Source organism: Podarcis filfolensis, assembly GCF_964270895.1.
Source record: "Podarcis filfolensis genome assembly, chromosome: 13".
Lineage (NCBI taxonomy): Eukaryota > Metazoa > Chordata > Lepidosauria > Squamata > Lacertidae > Podarcis > Podarcis filfolensis.
The window spans coordinates 49,160,976-49,182,564 of record NC_139615.1 but is presented as its reverse complement, the minus strand read 5'-3'; positions in this window follow the sequence as shown (position 1 = coordinate 49,182,564).

The following is a 21,589-nucleotide window of genomic DNA, read 5'->3' as shown; positions in this document are numbered from 1 at the left end:
TGGAATGCACACCCCAGGGAGGTTTGCCGGTGCCTTCATTATACACATTTAGGCACCAGGCAAAAACGTTCTTCTTTAACCAGGCCTTTGGCTGATGGAAATCCAGTGCCCTTTTAAAATATGTTGAGGTGGGGTTCTTGGATTGTTTTTGTTTTCATTTTGATTATGTGTTTTGTGTTTTTATATTGTGATTTTATCTTGTGAACTGCCCAGAGACCTGCAGGCAGTGTTCTAAACTCCCATTGTTCTAGGCATTTTTGTGACAGGGAATTTCATTAGTGCAAGCAGTTTCTGAGCTCAAGGAGCAGTACTGCGCCTAAGATTTCAGATGAAAACTGCAGAGTTCCAGCTACTCTTTAAAGTCTTAAGACTATTAGTGGGGAGGGCAGGGGAAGGACTAGACCATGTGAAAAATGAACATAATATTTTAGCTGCAGTTCATACATTTTCAATTTCTGTAGTTGCGCCCATAACCTAGGTTTAAGGTGCCATTTAGCTCATATCTCAGTTTCTAACACTGCCTGCAGATATAAGGTTCGCTAGCCCTGCTTTAAAACAATCCAAGTTTAATTTAAAATTTAGATGCAAAGCTTCTTGTTTTCCTTTCGTTTTCCTTGTTCCACAAGATGTAATAAGTAAATAAGAAGAAAAAACGTGTAGGGTAGCTTAGCTGATTCAGTTTCTTTGATTCCCACAGCCCTAACGCCTTTGACAGAAAACACTAGCAATATGAACAATAAAAGGCAAGGGTCCTTGTGGACATAGGCACTAATACTGAATTGAAGAAAGCCGAAACAACTGTTATTGAATTTGGTTGCTTTCCGGTGTATTTTTAATTCCCTTTAACTTAATTTATCATTGCTCACATATTTATCATCATTCACCGTGAGCTATTTAAAAATGATTCTAACAATGTTAACGAAATACTATTGCGTTTGAGCTTGATAGGAGCAAGACCATATCTTATGCTTCCATTTCCTTCAGGAACATTACAGAGCAATGGCATAGTTGGTTTATGTTGCAATGATAAAGCTTTTCTATTTCACCAAGGAAACAGTTTTGGCTCCAGCTGTTAATTTCATCCCCGAGCCTGGCACATTTATGTTGTCAAATCTCTTCCACCTCAACCAGTTTTTTTTGCTTCTGCACAGAAGCGTAGCTGGGGGGGCAGGGGGGCAGAGTGCACTGGGTGCCACATCATGGGGGGCAGCACTTACCATGGGGCCTGGCCTGCAGTGCGCCTGAGCCATGCGCTTTTCTTGGGAGTACTACGGTGGCTCGCGTGCCTGTAGGCTCTGTGCTGCCTGAAATGGCAGTGTCTGGCCCCCGCCTCTCCCTCACCTGCCCTACAGCTGAGGGGGAGGCGGGGGAGGGAAAGGTGGGGGCTCCGCACAGCTTGCATTGCCCCAGGAGCCTGAACAGCTAGCTACACCACTGCTTCTGCAATTCTCTCAACTCTGGTCCATTGGTACCATTTTTTCCCTTTTATTCCTCACTTTCGCCCAGGTGGCAGAAGCTTCAGGAGTCCCAGTCTTTGGCCCGAAGCAAGGGTGCTGTGAATTATGTCAGGGCTTAGTAAGAAACAGTCTGTTTATTCTTACACTGAAGTTAGGAGATAACAGGGCAAATCTCCTTGGAGGGAATACCTTCCCACAGCCACTTCGCCTTGGTCTTTGCCTTGGTTCATAGAGGCAGCTTTCTGTCTCCACCGGCAACTATGCCTATGATGGAATCTTCGCCAGTTTTTAATGATGCTCCTCAAAAGAGAGACACGTGTGGTTTTCACGTCTCCTTTCACACACTGAACTTGGAGGAGGAGGAGAAGCTTTCATGAAGTCAATATATATTCAGTTCATGACATTAAACTTAGTACTCCAAGTGAAATCAGTGTTTAAAAGGATCTCTCTCTCTCTCTCTCTCTCTCTCTCTCTCTCTCTCTCTCTCTCTCTCTCAAAAACAAAAAGGCCCCTGGGTCCTGGGCTTCCCAATTCATATTTATGAGTATATTCTCTTTTTATTTAAAGGGATCTATTCTAAGAAGACATGTTGAAGGGCTACATTTTTTTCCCAAAGCACAAAATGAAGACTGAAAAGTTTGTGTACAAAGAAGAAAATCAAGTTTTAAAAAATGTTCTGAAAACCAAATTTTTGGGATTTTTTTTAGGTGTACTTTTTCATTTCCCATATCTCAGCTGTGAAGTCAACAAACGCAGTACCCCTCTTTCTATCCTCCATGGGGCTGGCTACTGGTGTCTGCTTCCACTATATTTTAAATTAAGCTTTTTATTTCATAGAATCATAGAATCATAGAGTTGGAAGAGACCCCAAGGGCCATCGAGTCCAACCCCCTGCCAAGCAGGAAACACCATCAGAGCACTCCTGACATATGGTTGTCAAGCCTCTGCTTAAAGACCTCCAAAGAAGGAGACTCCACCACACTCCTTGGCAGCAAATTCCACTGTCGAACAGCTCTTACTGTCAGCAAGTTCTTCCTAATGTTTAGGTGGAATCTTCTTTCTTGTAGTTTGGATCCATTGCTCCGTGTCCGCTTCTCTGGAGCAGCAGAAAACAACCTTTCTCCCTCCTCTATGTGACATCCTTTTATATATTTGAACATGGCTATCATATCACCCCTTAACCTCCTCTTCTCCAGGCTAAACATGCCCAGCTCCCTTAGCCGTTCCTCATAAGGCATCGTTTCCAGGCCTTTGACCATTTTGGTTGCCCTCCTCTGGACACGTTCCAGTTTGTCAGTGTCCTTCTTGATCTGTGGTGCCCAGAACTGGACACAGTACTCCAGGTGAGGTCTGACCAGAGCAGAATACAGTGGCACTATTACTTCCCTTGATCTAGATGCTATACTCCTATTGATGCAGCCCAGAATTGCATTGGCTTTTTTAGCTGCCGCGTCACACTGTTGGCTCATGTCAAGTTTGTGGTCAACCAAGACTCCTAGATCCTTTTCACATGTACTGCTCTCAAGCCAGGTGTCACCCATCTTGTATTTGTGCCTCTCATTTTTTTTGCCCAAGTGCAATACTTTACATTTCTCCCTGTTAAAATTCATCTTGTTTGTTTTGGCCCAGTTCTCTAATCTGTCAAGGTCATTTTGAAGTGTGATCCTGTCCTCTGGGGTGTTAGCCACCCCTCCCAGTTTGGTGTCATCTGCAAATTTGATCAGGATGCCCTTGAGTCCATCATCTAAGTCGTTGATAAAGATGTTGCATAAGACCGGGCCCAAGACAGAACCCTGTGGCACCCCACTAGTCACTCTTCTCCAGGATGAAGAGGAACCATTGATGAGCACCCTTTGGGTTCGGTCAGTCAGCCAGTTACAAATCCACTGAGTGGTAGCATTTGTTGTGTTCCTAAAACATAAGCCAATAGACTTTGATTATTATGAATCCATTCATTATGTTGTAATTGTTAAATGTCTAAGCAAATTCCAGGCCTGGGGCTTCCCACAAATTGATCAATTCTTGCTATTAATTATTTGTTACTTGTGGTCAGTGTTGAGTCTCATTTATAGTGTTCCTGTTCCTTGACGAGATGCCTGAAGCATTTAATCAGGAAAATAATTAATTGCATATAACGAATACTGATGTACCTGCCTGAAAACATTGGATACCACAGACACACACTGACACAACAGAACAAGACACAGTAGCAAACCAATGATCTAAATGGTTTCAGGCAGGCCAGTCTGCCTAAATAGGAAACCATTTTGAATGCAATCATGACTCTTCATTTGAATAATTTTCTACTCAGAGAGAGATTGTCTCTTTGACCTCTGTCTTTTAGGCCTGTGACAGTTTATTTCAATTCTTCAGTTTATAGGGTTTCTCTCAGTTATCTTCACATACTGGTTTCTACTTTTGCTTGTCAGCCAAGCAATCCCTGCACACAGCACATAACTCTGTGGCCATCATTCTACCATGCGCCATAGCCCAATGTCATGCTAAGCTATGATTTAGAAAGCATGGTTTAGTCAACCATAGTTAAAACTGATAATCAAAGCCCAGTCTCATGGCTTTATTAACTATGGTGAGCAGGTGCTAGTTAAACAAGGTTTGTAGTTGATTTATAAGCCTTGGTTTACATTAACCATAGCTTAGCACAGGGGTCAGCAAACTTTTTCAGCAGGGGGCCGCTCCACTGTCCCTCAGACCTTGTGGGGGGCCGGACTATTTTTTTTGGGGGGGATGAATGAATTCCTATGCCCCACAAATAACCCAGAGATGCATTTTAAATAAAAGGACACATTCTACTCATGTAAAAACACACTGATTCCTGGACCGTCCGTGGGCCGGATTTAGAAGGCGATTGGGCTGGATTCGGCCCCGGACCTTAGATGGCCTATCCATGGCTTAGCATGAGGCCTGAACCTGAACCTCTTCTGAACTTTGGTTCAGGACAGGAGCCACCAAAAAGTCACTGAGTCACCAGGAAACAGCATTCCCAAAATGAAGCCACAGGCTAGACTCAGCAGCTCTCTCTGATGCCTCTTACTCTGCCTGTCTATGGTTAATTTGCTAATCTTCCAAGCTTAGGGAAGATGAAAATGACATGAGGCACAACATGAAATAACACTAAAGCACCCTTATTGCAGGATAAAGCACAAGGTTTTAAAATGAATACTCCCAAAGCTTAAATAAAAGAGCAAAACAGTCTGATCAACATGTTAGAATTCCTGCTCCATGATTGCAGTCATGGGATTGTTGTCTATCACATGACAGTGTATGTTTTGACTCAAATGGGAAATGACAGAGACAGGATGTTTGTGTTACTGTGTTCCGTGAAGTGGGACTAAAGTCCTTTGTTCTCTCTCTTTGCTGTCTGATGCTAGAGAGAGAGGGAGCCATGTTGCAGTGTTCCATGTGTGTTTATATGTAAATAAAGTAGATTAGCCAAAATGCTGAGTTGCTGAGGTCTGTCATGCAAGCTGCAAAGACTCTGCAGATCCCTAAGTGTGGCGGTGGCGGTGGCGGTGGCGGTGGCGGTGGCGGTGGCGGTTGGCATTGGTCGCTGTGATGTTTGGGCTGAAGAAAGCTTTTGAAGCTCTCGAACGATCGACCAGGAGGGAGGGAACATGCCAGTCGGGCATGTGTCTCTGCCAGGGTCCTACTTGAGTGTAGGATGAACTCCTGACACAACATGCATCCCACCCCACCCGCAACCCTGCAATTCCACCTGGTTGAATCTTGAGAAGACCCTTTGTTTGGGCACTATGCAAAACAATGCAGATCGTGACCACAGTCTCCAAGGCCATCATTACACTCTCACATGGCCCCTGAGACCACCTGATGTGTCTACAGAGGGTATTTGGGGAGCGAGGGAAGCAGGCAGAGAAACTCAACTGGGGCATTTCCCTTTTGTTTGTGATCCTGTGGCTGTGGCAATTTTATGGTGAAGGAATGGGTTTCTGTGTAGCAAGTTTAAAACTGACTCAACCCCCCCTTTTGTTCTTTCAAAAGAGAGCATTTTAAAATGCGTAAAACTTGAGCTGTCGAGCAAAAGCAAAATAAGGACACAATTGCATAAACAATCTCTCTCCTTTATCAGTCACGGCAAGGGATGACCCTGACTCCTTAGGGGAACAAAGAAAACACGTCAATACTTTATCTTATGTGCTCACCACAAAATACGTGAGGACCAATGTCCGGGAAAAACGCCAAAAGCGTGTTCCCGGAGATTATGACCTCTTCCCAGATAAGAGTAGGAAGAGGAAGTTCCTTTTATGGTCAGAAGTACAGGAAGGAAGATCCTTTTATGGTTAAGAGTACCAGAGCAGGAACATATGTGATGTCAACCTGCGTATACAAGCTGACGTGACTGGGGAAGGGGGAGAGGGTGTCTGGAGGATATATATACTGCATGAAACTTCTCATTTCTTTGGACTTGCTGTGGACTTGATCACGCAAGTGCCTTCTGCTATCCGGAGAGCAGAATAAACTCTTTCTTTGAACCAACTTGGTGTCATCTGACTTCCTTCCTCCTGTCCCGGAGCAATGCAGACCCAATTGGTGAACTCCAATAAGGCTACAGTGGTAACTGACAGAAAGTGAAGGATGCACATACTTTGCATGCAGAAAGTTCCAGGTTCTGTCCCGGGTGTTCCCAGTGTAAACTAACTGGGTAGCAGGTGTTTCGAAAGAGGTTTATCTGAGGACAAGTGGTGCATCAAACAGTTCTCCCCATTCATCAATTAACAATAAAAGAATTTGCATTCACAAACAATTATCTAAGCTCAAAACCCTACCATAGATCTTAAAGAAGTCTAACGTGCCCAAAGAGTAAGGCACAAAAATAGAAGCTGCTTTCTTAGGAGAAGAAAACTTTTGAGAAATTGGAGGAGATTTTGTCTTAGCACCTCTGAGAATCACTGCCAGTCGGAGTAGATAATTCTGACCTAGATCCTATGTCTTTCGGGGAAGATTGTCTCCCATTACTGATCTTCTCAGTCCTGAGCTCTCGATGAGTTTCCAAGAGCTCTGAGGCTCCCTGGAACTCATCTTGAAAAACCACTGGCTTATAGTTTTGCAACACAGCTGAACATTTTGTAAGATAATATCATGTGTCGCTGTTGAAAAGCTTACGGCTGGGGATTTCAGATCTCTTCCTTTCAGGGAACCTCAATTGATTTGTTTGCAAAGCAATCCCTACAAGTCTGCCACAGAACTCTGAGGTGTCTTTCAGAATGAATTTATTTGGAGAACCTCTGGGTAGCCCTATCAGAATTTGCATTTGAATCTCATGAACTAGGAAAGCACCCAGCATTCTCTTTTCCCTTCATGACAGGGCGTGTTGAATTTTTCAACTTTCGGGGGCCACTAGGGGGCGCATTGGAAGATGGCCGACAATACCATCTCTCCGACCCACCCGGGGTAATTAAGAGGCTGTTATGGGAGTAGGCAGCCTCCCTTGTTGCCCCAAGGAAATGGGGAACACTGCCCTTGCCTGCTGTGCCCATAAATCACCCCCTAATTCGAAAGAAGACGTCTGGATATGGCTACTGGATAAAAAAAAAAAAATCCACGCAGGATTACAAACTGTTCTAACCAGCTTGCGGAGACTATCAGAGGTCACAAAGAGAAAGGAAAAATATATGAAAATAGCAACAAGAGATGTGGAAAAATAATAAGAAAGGACTGGATAGTACTGTGAACATCATAAGGTTAGATTTGTGGACATTAAAACAGCAGTAAGAAGCAAGAAGTTGATTGGATCCCTTCAGAACTTGAAATATGGGTACCCCCAACAAAAATTTAAAATTCGGCTGTGTAATTTGGAATTTATGTGATTTGGTTTGATTTGATGTGATTGGTCGGTTAATAAAAAAATATTCTTTAAAAAAAAATTTTTTTTTCAACTTTCAAATTCCAAAAGGAAAGGGTGCTAAAAAGTTGTAATGTGACTTGGGAATTCAAAAGATATTTTGGTTAAATTAATATAATTTTAGTTTTGCTTGGCAAGTAAAATGTGCATAAAACTGCATAAGTAAAGGGTAAAGGGACCCCTGACCATTAGGTCCAGTCGTGACCGACTCTGGGGTTGCGGTGCTCATCTCACTTTATTGGCCGAGGGAGCCGGCGTACACCTTCTGGGTCATGTGGCCAGCATGACTAAGCCGCTTCTGGCGAACCAGAGCAGCACACGGAAACGCTGTTTACCTTCCCGCTGGAGCGGTACCTATTTATCTACTTGCACTTTGACGTGCTTTTGAACTGCTAGGTTGGCAGGAGCAGGGACCAAGCAATAGGAGCTCACCCCGTCACGGGGATTCGAACCGCCGACCTTCTGATCGGCAAGTCTTAGGCTCTGTGGTTTAACCCACAGCGCCACCCGTGTCCCGTAAAATTGCATAGATATCATTAAAAACAATTGTCATGTACTTGAAGTTTTATGTGCTTCTTCCTCAAATGTAGACAGCAAGCTAAATGTTGTCCAATCACAAAAATGATAGCAAATTGGAATTTCTCACAACTGAAAACATATTTTTAAGACCTCTCACTGAAGAAATTTGCAAAGATTAAGTTTCACCCCCATGTGTTGCAAATTACTTCTGAATTAATGTGATGAGAGTCATGTTATCCATTGCTCTTCATTGCGTCAACCTCAACCTCCATTCACACCCCTGCCCAATTTTTTCTTGGCTCCCCACATAATGTGCAAAATGATAAGTAAAGCGTCAAGCTTATCCACACTAAGCTTTTGCAGCGCTCTGTCCCAAATTATGGAATAAAAAAAGGGGGGGGGGACAGGGTGCTTTAAAATGAGAACCATTCATGGAAAGAGCAGAAAGGAAAGTGAGGATAAGCCCTAAGTTATATCTTCAATTTGGCTATATCCAAACACATTTTTCCTCTTTCAAGCTACACAGATGGAATTGTGTGTGATTTAAGTTCTGTAAAGGCCACGCACAATGCATGAGAAGTTGGTGAGTCAGAGTAATGACGTGATGTTTCTTAATATTATGCCACCACAACAAAACATGTTTTAAAAAGCTTTACCATCTTTCTGCACGTCATAGTCAAAAACCTCATTCCCCCAAGGTGCAATGATGCCCTAATCCCCAAAGTCCCTCAATAATTAAATCATATTTTGCCATTTGTTTTGACATCTCTCTGCCCAACTCCCAATCCACAATTGTTCCAACCAACGTAAATTGTTAAGGGTTTAGGGTTAGGATGACAAACTGTCCTAGCAGCTGATGTGTTAATAGCTGGTAGTTGTTGTTTCCAAGACAACCTTTCCTAAAATCTGTGTCCCAAATATCTAAACGCTTGAACTTACTCAAATTACCTGACCATCATGCAGCTATTTTCATTTCTGGGATTGGTTATTAAAAAACATAATCTCTGTCATAGCCAGCTTCGCCTTTCTGCATAGGAAACCAGATTTAAGCCACAGCCTTTTAAAATCCAATTTGTTTAAGGATAACAATACGAGGGTGTCATTAAATAAGACTTATAGCTTTCATTCCCTCAATGCCAGGGAGTGTAGGAAATAGGACATATAACTGTGTTTTACAATATACAATTCTGTTTAAACCCGATTATTAGCTGAATTACTTGTGTTAAAACATCAGTAGGGCCAGTCCTTACTTTAATGGTAGTATTATGATGTGATACCTGTGTGAGCCAAAACAATCATTTGTCAATATTAGTTGCAGCCAATGTACACCATAACTGATCTCTCTGTTTATTGGATAAAAGACTGAAGTAAAATAATTGAGCTTTGCAATTAAATGTTTATTTGGGCCCCTGAGATACTTGGAAATTAAATGGTGATCAATTGTGCTGCAGTTCTTTCAAAATCTAGACTTCTCTTCATTAATAATGGCATTTTCCTAATCCCAGGATTGCAGTTTTGAAGAAGAACCATGTATATAATTTAGAAGCCACATTCCAGAGATGAATGGGTCTACAATTGCCTGTATTAGAAGGATTGCCTTTTAAAGAAACTGATAGTTCAATGACAATCCTTAGAGGAAAGTATCAGTTGAGTTTATAGATGGGAATAATTTCACCAGTTAGGTCTAATTGGAAAAACTAAGGGGAATCATATCTTCTCCTGGGGTCTTCCCTACCAATAGGAATGATTTCAAGTCTTTAATTTCAGTCTCAGAAACTGATGGCCAAGTCAGAAGAACAATAACCACGGAGAACGTTAGACACTTTCTGACCTATCACCAAATGTGCTGCTGTAAATTGGAGACCCCATTCTCCAGCCATTACTGGGGTTCTGTTAAAAAAAAAAATGCTTCCTCAGTAGAATCCAGAATGGAGGTTTGATGTTTTTGATTTCTAGAAGAGGTGAAGAGTTGCTTGATTTGTTTGAGAGGTTTTAACATTCCTCAATTACAGTGGTACCTCGGTTTTCGAACAGCTTAGTTCACAAACGACTTGGAACCCGAACGCTGCAAAACCAGAAGTAGGTGTTCAGGTTTTCGAACTTTTTTCGGAAGCCGAACATGCTCCATTTTGAGTCCCCCTGTGTTTCCTGTTGCGCTGCTAATTTGCGTCCCCCACATTGTAATTCAAGCCTTCATTTTCTGATTGCAGTGTTCTGAAGCTGATATTTGGAGCTGATATTTGGTGCTTTTGTTTTTGCTATTTATTTTGCATTTTTTGTTTTGAGGCTTTTTCAGTCAATTTGTTTTTGTGACTGTGTAGATCCCAGTTCAGCTACTGATTGATTGATTGATTGATTGTGTGACTGTGGAAATGGATAAAAGCCCCCCATTTCCAAACAATGACTATCATCAGTGCAGGTAAGAATTTTTTTTAATTTTAATTTTCATCATCTACAATACTGTTTTATTTATTTTATAGTGCAGTGCATTGATTATTGCTTTCATTTTAAGGATCAATGGTCTTGTCAGATAGTAAAATTCATGTTAAATTGCTGTTTCAGGGGTTGTTTTTAAAAGTCTGGAACGGATTAATCCATTTTGCATTACTTTCTATGGGAAAGCATACCTTGGTTTTGGAACGCTTTGGTTTTGGAACAGACTTCCGGAACGGGTTAAGTTTGAGAACCAAGGTGCCACTGTATTTGGATGCCTTGTCCACAATTATCATTTCTACCTGATCCTCACTATCTCCCCACTAAAAATGATTGATCTAATATTCCTGGATTAAACTTGCCTTTTGGAATTGATCCTTGATGTTTATGGGATGCTGCAGAGACATCTGGTCCCAACTCAAAATTCTACTTTCAACTTTAATAGCTAAAAAATGAAAATGACAGCACAGGTGTCACAATTGCTTACAAAATGCAAGCAGCATCACTGTACACAGAGGTGTTGTTTCATCTTTTCTACTTGCATTTGAAGTGGCACAGCTTGGCTCAGCATTTCAAAACTGCTGAGTTCACAGGCAGGGTGGGTAGGTGGTGTGGTGCAGTAAGTAGATGATAACCTTCTGCCTTCTTCTAAACTGGATTGCTGAACTATCTAGCCCAATATTGCTTACTTGGATCGGCAGTGGCTCTTTGAGGTCCTCCATTCTTGCTACCCAACATTATTTTAATTGGTGATTGAACCTGGAGCCCTGTGCATGTGTTCTGACCGTAGCTCCTCCTCCCCAGTGGAGTACAACACACAAAGTATGCCCGACTGCCATGCCCAGAAGCAAATTGTTGGGTTTTTTGTATATGTATCCTGTGGATTGTTGGAATCACAAATTGCTGAGTGTGTGGATCCCTACAGACTGCTGCTTTATTGGGAGTGTATTCTGCTGCATGTTGTTGTTTTTTATTTATTTTGCAGAAATAAAAATAAATATCAAATTTCAACATATCAGGTAGAATATATCACTGGGCAACAATTTTTTACTTTTTGAATGTTGTCTAGATTTCTACAATTGATTTAGGGTATTTTTGCACTGCTGAATCAGGAAATGGCATCCGTTTCTCTCCATCAGGTCAGGTTTTTGTGCTATGTTGATTTGAAAAAAATCAGATCTTGTGACAAAATCGATTACATTTTTGTGGCATTATCAGCTGATTTTTGTCAACACATATCATCCTAAATATGTTTTTAAGAGAAAAAAATGTTTTTCCAACAACATATATTGATTACCTGATAGAAACATTGATTACTGTAAACTGAATGGTGGGCATTGATAAAGGTAAGTACACGTAAATTGCATGTTGCTTCACCATTTTTCAAACTTCAGGGCTTGAACTTCCGTTTCTTGGAACTCCTGGAATGCTCAGCGGCAGGGAGGTCTCTCTTCAGAGTCCAACAGTAGTCAGCCATCATGACTGCGTCCCAGCGGCCCTGATACCTGGTCTCCATCTCTTTCATGTCCTGATGGAATCTCTCCCCCTGCTCGTCACTCATTGAACCCAGGTTCTCAGGAAACCGGTCCAGATGTGAAAATAGGTAGTGCATCTTGACGCTCATGTTGCAGCCCAGGTTTCTGAAAGCAGTCAGCATGTTGTTGACAAGTTCTGTGTAGTTTCTGGCCTTATTGTTGCCAAGAAAGTTCTTCACTACCAGAACAAATGCCTTCCACGCTTCCAGTTCCACTTTGTTCATTGAGTTTCCGAACTCTGGATCTCTGATGAGCTGACGGATCTGAGGACCGTCAAAGATGCCAGCTTTCAACTTCTCCATGGTCAATCCTGGAAAAGCCTGGCACAAGTAAGTGAAGCAGTCACCATCCTTGTCCAGAGCCTTGGTGAACTGCTTGATTAAGCAGAGCTTGATGTGCAGCGGTGGGAAGAGTATTCTGTCTCTGTCCACCAGAGGGTCGTTGATGACGTTCCTTTCTTTGCAAGGCACCAGTTCCTCCTGCACAGGCCAGTCCTTCTTCATGTAACGCTGAGCACGGTCCCTACTATCCCACATGCACAGAAAACATGGGTACTTGGTGAAGCCAGACTGTTGTCACAACAAAAAGTTCACCATCTTCAGGTCAACACAAATAAACCACTTATGCTGATCATAACCAATTTTCTCCAGCACATACTTCACCGCTTCATAGTTCTCCTTCAGTGTAGTCGAGTGAGCCAGGGGTATAGAGGCAAACCGGTTGCCGTTGTGTAGCAGAACACATTTCAGTGATCGCTTGCTGCTGTCAATGAACAGTCTCCAATCTTTGGGTTTGTACTGTGGCACTCCAAGCTTGAGCAGAAGCTGCGCAATATCTGCACAGTACACCAAGTCCTTCTCTTCCGAGAAAAAACGGAGGTACTTTTGATGCCTATTGCGGAAGAAGCTGATGCGAGCACTGTCAGAGAGGAGGTTTTTTCCCTTCAATCTAGATGCCAACAGTTCGGCAGAGTCCTTTGACAAGCTGAGGGCGTGAACTAGATCATTCAACTCCTTTTGGGAAAATGGATGTGGAGCATCATCTTCAAGAACCACTTCTTCTTCTTCATGTCCTTCAACACTGGAGGCATCTTCGTCACTAATGTCAGGAAGTTCTCTGAAGATAGGCACTGGAATTTCATCACAATGAGCTACAGGACAATGTGCTGATTGAAGATCAGGATACTTGAGGCTGCTCAGGTTCTTTCTGTTGATCCCAATCACATCAACAGTGCAGAAGTAGCAGTCAGTGACATGGTTTGTCGGCTCCCTCCAAACCATGGGAATTCCAAAGTTCAGACTCCTCTTGCCATTGGTCCACCCGCGTAGAGTCTCGGTGCATGCCTTGCACACCATGTGTGACGCCCAAGCTTTATCCTGGTCACCAAGTTTAATACCAAAATAAGCATGGTAAGCAACTTTATGCTTTGCCGCACCAATTTATGGAAGATTTCGAGGTTTTATGACTTCAAACTGATCCCTTTTCGACATAATCACCCAGAACTATCGGACCTGAATACTTCTTGTCATTAAAATAATCATTTCCAATCAAAACAATTATTCGACATGGCATTTTACCCCCACCAACTTCTTCTAAAATGCTCCACACAAGTGTACATGTGAACAAAAACGTAAAAAAAGACATGTGGCCATAACTCAAAAACTTGACCTGATTGAGCAAAACCAACGTGATTTTTGGATTCAGTGCATCAGATTCGTCCTAAATCAACTGAAAAAACGCAGACAACAAATTTGTTGTTGACCAGTATAATCAATACAAATCAAGATGACATATTAAAAAAAAAAACTATTTCCCTCTACCCGTATGTGACTTTTCCTTTTAAATTTTACTTGTCTCGTGTTCTTATACTATCTTATACAGTGGTACCTCGGGTTAAGTACTTAATTTGTTCTGGAGGTTCGTTCTTAACCTGAAACTGTTCTTAACTTGAAGCACCACTTTAGCTAATGGGGCCTCCCGCTGCCGCCACTGGAGCACGATTTCTGTTCTCATCCTGAAGCAAAGTTCTTAACCTGAAGCACTATTTCTGGGTTAGCGGAGTCTGTAACCTGAAGCGTATGTAACCTGAAGCGTATGTAACCTGAGGTACCACTGTACCACTATTTCTGTTATGCCTGTTATTACTCTGTCACTTCTCCTTGCAATATTTTTGACTTCATATCAATATTTCAATACCGAAACAATGTTTTTCCATATATTCCTTTACACAACTCCATTCTTTTTTAAATTTTGGTTTGATTTTCCTCTTATAGTTGCGGACAATTTTGCCATATTTATAAATTCACAAAATTTGCTCTGCCAACCCCTTATATTCTGCTGCATGTTCTTGATTCCATAATGGTACATAAGAGGTGGATTTATTCAGTGATGCTTCCCTCATGCAACCACATCATTGCTGTCTGGAGGGACAAAAATAAATCAGAACATTGCTGCTATAAAAAATGACAGCATTTCAGCAGGATGGGTTTTCTTTGTAAGAGATTTTATTGATTTTCAATATATAACAAATAAACACGGTATAACACATAAACACGGAGCAGAATGCTATAGGCCACCAGATATACAACTTTTCCTGAATCAAAAGAAGTACTGGGTAAGGGGGAAAAAAACATTTTCTGCATTTATGTATGTAGGGCTGTTCTCCAGGGCACAGGACTATTCCAGGTGTTAATATTGTGCAGTTTGAAGTGACTGGATGCATAGAAGCTTACTCCTCTTGGAAATAAAACATTGTCAAGGCCCTTAAGTAAATCTTTACTTGCAGAAGTTTCTTCAAAACAAAGCAAAACATCAAAGATACATCCAAATAACTTCATAAGACACATTGTGCTGTCTTCTGTTTCTAAGATGCTCAGCACCTTTGAAAATATGAAATACTCCAAACAGACCTAGAAGCAGAGGCTCTAGGTCAGGCATAGGCAAACTTGGCCCTCCAGATGTTTTGGGACTACAACTCCCATCATCCCTGACCACTGGTCCTGCTAGCTACGGATGATGGGAGTTGTAGTCCCGAAACACCTGGAGGGTCGAGTTTGCCTATGCCTGCTCTAGGTTGTGAAAAACTATGGAAAGAAAATTTAAAATTTACAGCATGTATGACGTTAAAAGAAAACGTTATGAAAATGTTTTATAGATGGTATATAACACCGGTAAAATTAGCGAAAATGTATAAGACATGTAACAAGTGTTGGAAATGTAAAGATAAAGAAGGCTCTTTTTACCATATGTGGTGGGAATGTAAGAAAGTGAAAGGCTTCTGGGAAAGGATATATAATGAATTGAAGAAGATTCTAAAATATACATTTATAAAGAAACCAGAGGTCTTTCTGTTAGGAATATTAGGAAATGAGATAAAGAGAAAGGATTGTAAATTTTTCCAATATGCAGTGACAGCGGCAAGAGTGTTACTGGCCCAAAAATGGAAACAACAGGAAATACCGACGGTGGAAGAATGGAGAATGAAGCTGTTAGACTATGCTGAGTTGGATAAATTGACTGGGAAGATTAGATATTTAAGAGACCAAAAGTTCATTGAGGACTGGGGGAAATTTGTGGAATATCTGGAAAGTATAAGTGAGGGACAGATAACGCTAGAGGGATTTAAAGAAGCACTGTGAAAAATTGAGAAGTATTGTTTAAAGGGAATGGAAAAGAAAGATATAAATAATGACAATATAAACCTAAGGAATGCGTAACTTAAATAATGACCATGGATGATTTACGGAAAAGCTGAAGGAAGTCCAGAAAAGAAATAATTTGTGAAAAATTGGATGTGAAATTAGTATGTGTTTTTGTTTTTGTTGTAAACTAATAAAAATTATTTCAAAAAAAAAAAAGGTAAAGGTAAAGGACCCCTGACAGTTAAGTCCAGTCTCAGACAACTCTGGGGTTGCAGCGCTCATCTCGCTTTACTAGCCGAGGGAGCCGGCGTTTGACCGCAGACAGCTTCCAGGTCATGTGGCCAGCATGACTAAGCCACTTCTGGCAAACCAGAGCAGCTCACAGAAACACAGTTTACCTTCCTGCCAGAGTGGTACCTATTTATCTACTTGCACTTTGATGTGCTTTCGAACTGCTAGGTGGGCAGGAGCAGGGACCGAGCAACGGGTGCTCACCCCGTCGTGGGGATTTGAACCGCCGGCCTTCTGACTGGCAAGCCCTAGGCTCAGTGGTTTAGACCACAGCGCCACCTGCGTCCCACACAACCAGAGGTACCACTGTACAATACAAGCCAACTTTGAGGTATAACAGATCAGCACTACAAACCTGTATCAGTTTTGTGCCAGTACAGTGGTCTTGGTTTTTACTTAAAAATATTGGAGCTTGATGAAGGTAGTAAGAATTTGCTGTTTCCCAATCAATGTCCAGTGGTGGCTACAGCATGCTCCTTGGAGGCCAGAACTGTCCCCTTCTTGGCAGCCCTGCCTCTAAAGTGGCATCTTTGCGAAAAGGAGGTGCTTTCAGTCTTCCTCCTCTAAGGGAGGAAATGGTAGGAGACCCTCTGAGGTCGCTTGGGCTCTGCATCCACCTAGAAAGATTCAGAATGGGCCCTTCCCCCCTTCCTAGACCATGATGGCCTTTGATCCCCACTTCAACCATTGGGTAAGGTTGTTTTGATTCCTGCCCCCATTCCCAACATAGATCTTTGCTCCCCCCCCCCTTATTTGCCGGTGGCGAGGGGTATCTTTGCAATTCGCCTCAGGTGCCAAAATGTTTTGGTCTGGTTCTGGTAACTACTGTTACTAATTTACTCCCAGTTCCCACTCTAGGCATTTATGCACTACTAGCTGTGGCAGAACGTAGTGATTTTCCCAGTAGTGATGCATGGAAGTGAAAGCTGGACCATAAAGAAGGCTGATCACCGAAGAATTGATGCTTTTGAATTATGGTGCTGCAGGAGACTCTTGAGAGTCCCATGGACTACAAGAAGATCAAACCTATCAATTCTTAAGGAAATCAGCCCTGAGTGCTCAGTGGAAGGACAGATCCTGAAGCTGAGGCTCCAACACTTTGGCCACCTCATGAGAAGAGAAGACTCCGTGGAAAAAACCCTGATGTTGGGAAAGATGGAGGGCACAAGGAGAAGGGGATGACAGAGATGGTTGGACAGTGTTCTTGAAGCTACCAGCATGAATTTGACCAAACTGCAGGAGGCAGTGGAAGACAGGAGTGCTTGATGTGCTCTGGTCCATGGGGTCATGAAGAGTCGGATACGACTAAACAACAACAAGCTGTGGCAGAATGTAGAAGGAGATGCATATTTGAATCTATGTTCAAAAGTGAATTCCAAAGCAATGCAGCATCCACACTCAAATACACATTCCCATCTGTATGTGTATCTGATTTCCATCTGTGGTTATCCCTAATGCAGGAAGTAATATGCGTGCAGAAATTGAAAGTGTTCTTACTTATCCTTGCAGGCATATGAAGAAACTAAACTGAAATTCATTAATTTCACACCACCCTCCCTTGTCTCTGAGCAGATGCCAAACTGTAGTGCAAAAACATGAGGTCTGCCTGATCAGAGTGTTTGTAATTCATCCCTAGGAAGTATACAGACTCTGTTTAGTTGCAAACCAATATGTTTTTGTAATAAAAACAAAATGCTATGCATATTTTTCAGAAGCATATGCCTTACAAAATGGCAAACTTAATTTAAATCAATTATTAAAATTGGTCTTTTTTTTCTTTCTTGGCAGTTTAAATTCCATCAGTTTAAATTGATCCATGGGACCAAAGGCACTATGGGTATTCCACGTTGTGCCACTTTTCTGCTATATGAATTCAGCAGTCTTTCTGTCAAATGATGACTTGACATCATACCGGCCTTAGATATGGCAAAGTAAGTGTGTGTGGGGCCAGCAGGGGGATACTGTAGATAGTTTTCACTCAGGTCCGCATTTGCAAATAAGGAATTGAAAGTTCAGTGATTGGATAGTTACAGAAAGTTGTTACTGTTGCTTTGTAGTTGAGCTCTATATAAGCAGGTTGGCTGAACCCTTCAGTTCAGTTCTGTTCTGTGAATAAACAAAAGCTGTCTGAAGAATTGCTGTGTCGTCTGATATGTTCACCCACAACTTAGCAGAGAGAGAGACTCGAACCAGCACCTTCAGTAGCAATTCATTCCCTAGTAGCTTATCACCTGTGCCACCAGTGTTTTAGTCTCTCAGCAATTGAAATTCCAGCCTGAAAATAGTCAGCTGGCTTCACAAGCCCATTTCAATGCACCCTGCTGTTTTAAAGACTTTATATGAAAGTCAGAGGTCCAAGCTTTGCAGCTTCTTTCCCAACCTATCCACACAGACTCAGTCTCCTCCCTTTGCTTTCCTAGGCTGTCTGCTCTGGAACCGGACCATCACAAACTCCAGCATGTCTTTGATGTCATTATCTGCCTCTGGCCCTTTTGATTCTCATTTGCTTGCGCCAGAACAGATTCCCTAGTTGAGGGCTTGTAATTTTAGGGGGTGAATTTTTCTGCAAATTCCTTCAGTGAGGGGTCTTGGGTGGCAGGAATTCAAATCTGCCTTTATTTTTGTGATTGGGCAACATTTAACTTGCTAAGTCTATGTTTGCTGAAGAAGCACATAAACTGCTTTTGGAAAACAAAAAATAATAATAATTTTACCTTCTGAAAATGTCAAGCGATGCTAAATAATAACAAAAAATACATAAATAAAAATAATATGTTTATATAATATAACTTAAAGTACTTAGCAATCATTTTTAATGACATCCAGTGTTTTTTTCTGGAGGGATGCAGGGGTATGCATAACCCTAAACATTTTGTGAATCTTTGTACTTTGGTCCATTTACTGTATTTATTTTCCCCCAATTTGAACTATAAAATGGTGATTTTCTTGAATCAGAATGAGAGTACCCTAAACATTTTTTTAGAAAAAAAAAAAGCACTGATGATATCTATGCAATTTTATGCACATTTTACTTGTCAGGCAAAAGTAATATTATACTAATTTAACCAAAATATCTTTTGAATTCCCAAGTCATGTTACAACTTTTTAGCACCCCTCATTTTGGGAATTCGAAAGTTGAAAAATTCAACATGCGCTACTGTCTTGGAGATTAGTCACGGACTGACAGACATTTTCATGCTTGAAGGAACCTGATTAGGAATTGTTTGTGGTTTTGGTAATAGGTATATCTTCTGCTTCTGTTATTGCAGTTTATGGCATGAATATGTAGCGCACATGGTTGTGTATTGGAAATATCCCACTGCTGTGGTCATGACCAGCAGAGGTAAATTTAGGGGACTTCTGAGCAGTTCAGTTGCACTCAGCGCAGAGCCCCAGACGTTCCCCTGGAGGCACTGCATCTATTTTTAATTTTTTTTATTCAAAATTATAACAATACATATTATCCAAAAACATATCATCCTTGTTTCCCCCCCCCCCATTTTTCCTCCCTCCCCCCTCCCACACAAAACCCATCCATTCCCACCCCACCCCCCGACTTCCCTCAGTTCCAGTCTTTGGTTTCTCTAAGAATGCTGTTTTCTGCATGTTACAAAGTTGTATAGATCCTCAAACTATTTAGCGGATTATTATCAATAAAAAGTTTGTGAATGTTCATTCAAAACCTGCCAAGGAGTCCAGTTTGCTTTGTTGCGTCTTCAGATACTTTGTAAAGGGTTCCCATTCATCCTTAAAGTCACAGTTATCCTTGTCCCGTAGCTTATATGTCAGTTTTGCCAGTTCTGCATAGTCCATCAATTTTTCCTGCCATGATTCTTTAGTTGGGGTTTCTTCAGTCTTCCATCCTTGTACCGCGTCTATGATGTGGAATGGAAGGTGAAGGGGCACACCACATTTAGGCATGGCACAGGGCACTGCTGAAATTTGAGACCCCAAGGTCTGCCACTGCCACCAGCATGTTACTGGCTAGATGAGCAGAAGCTAATCATATTAACAATATGGCCCAAAGAATGTCTTATTACTGGAGACAGCCTACCATTCAAGGTAATGTATAAGACAGGTTTTTGGGCAACCGTTTGTGCATCACCCCCAAAAAGGAAAATGTATCACAAAACAAAGGAGAACACAGATTTGCATTAAATTTGCATATGTTAATCTATATGTATAAATGCAAAAGTAGAGAGCACTACTCTCGTTTATTGAAAACACCATACATCTCACCATAGTCAATTCTGTGTCCGGGGCAGCTGTTTGTGTGTTCAGACCCAGAAACCTCCCCCCTAAATAAATTCACACTTGACTCAAATTTTAGGTTTGGTTTTTGGCAGAATTTAGGCCACAACTTTATTGATTACAGAAAGTGACTGGTTGCATAGGCTCTGGTTCGACTAGCTCCCTGCCATGCAGGTAGCGCTGACCCAGGGTTCCAGCATAGGTCAGCCAAGGGTGAACACCTGGATAAGCGGAAAGCCGGGAACAGGATAACTCTGCCACCCAAATGTCCCCTGGGGCATGGGCACAACCCCCTCTCAGGGGTTGACCAAACCATCAAGTCCCTGGATTCCTTTAACGGAATACCCTTCACATAGGGATGGCGAGAGTGTTCTCCCATCCCTATCACATGAACCAGAGCCTATCCGCAACCTTACAAGTTGTGACGATTTGCTACACTGCAGGCGAAACCCAAATGGCAACAGCCAATCAGCCAAGTGGGGAAAATTCCTGCCGTTCCCCGTGCCAACGAGACATGACACACGATGGCATAGCAAAGTCAAGTGCAAAGCCCTAAAAGTAGGGAGAGGTGGGCGGGTGTTCCGAATGCACGCGCCGAAAGAGGAAGCTCTGGGTCATGTGCATGGGCATAAATAGGTCCCTCGAACCATTTGGACTGCGTCCCATTGGCCAGATTGTACCCCGCTATGAGGGACCTACCAGTCGGGTGTTGTGGCTGACCAATCATACCCACCCACAACACAGGGTGTCGGTTTCCAGGTCTCACCACAATATGTGCCCTCTTTAAGGGAGGACCCGATTTACCAGCTCCATCTGGTACGCAGGCTGAGACCCTCCCTGCCCAAAGACTGTCTTGCCAGAGTGGTGCATGCTCTAGTTATCTCCCGCTTAGACTACTACAATGCGCTCTATGTGGGGCTAACCTCTGAAGGTGACCCGGAAACTACAACTCATCCAGAATGCGGCAGCTTGACTGGTAACTGGGAGCGGTCTTGAAAGACCTACATTGGCTCCCAGTATGTTTCTGAGCACAATTCAAAGTGTTGGTGCTAACCTTTAAAGCCCTAAACAGCCTCGGTCTAGTATACCTGAAGGAGCGTTTCCACCCCCATTGTTCTGCCCAGACACTGAGGTCCAGCACCAAGGGCCTTCTGGCAGTTCCCTCACTGAGAGAAGTGAAGTTACAGGGAACCAGGCAGAGGGCCTTCTTGGTAGTGGCACCCGCCCTGTGGAACGCCCTCCCACCAGATGTCAAAGAGAAAAACAACTACCAGACTTTTAGAAGACATCTGAAGGCAGCCCTGTTTAGGGAAGCTTTTAATGTTTGACGGACTATTGTACTTTAATATTTTGTTGGAAGCCGCCCAGAGTGGCTGGGGAAACCCAGCCAGATGGGCCAGGTATAAATATATTATTATTATTATTATTATTATTATTATTATTATTATTATTATTAAGCAAACAGGCCAGTCGTTACTGTTGCTCTCCTTCCTTAGGGTCCTTCACTTTTAAACTGGACTTGGACAGAACAGCTGTTCAGAGGAGTGACAGCCGATCAAACAGAAGACTGTCTTTTGTAAAATA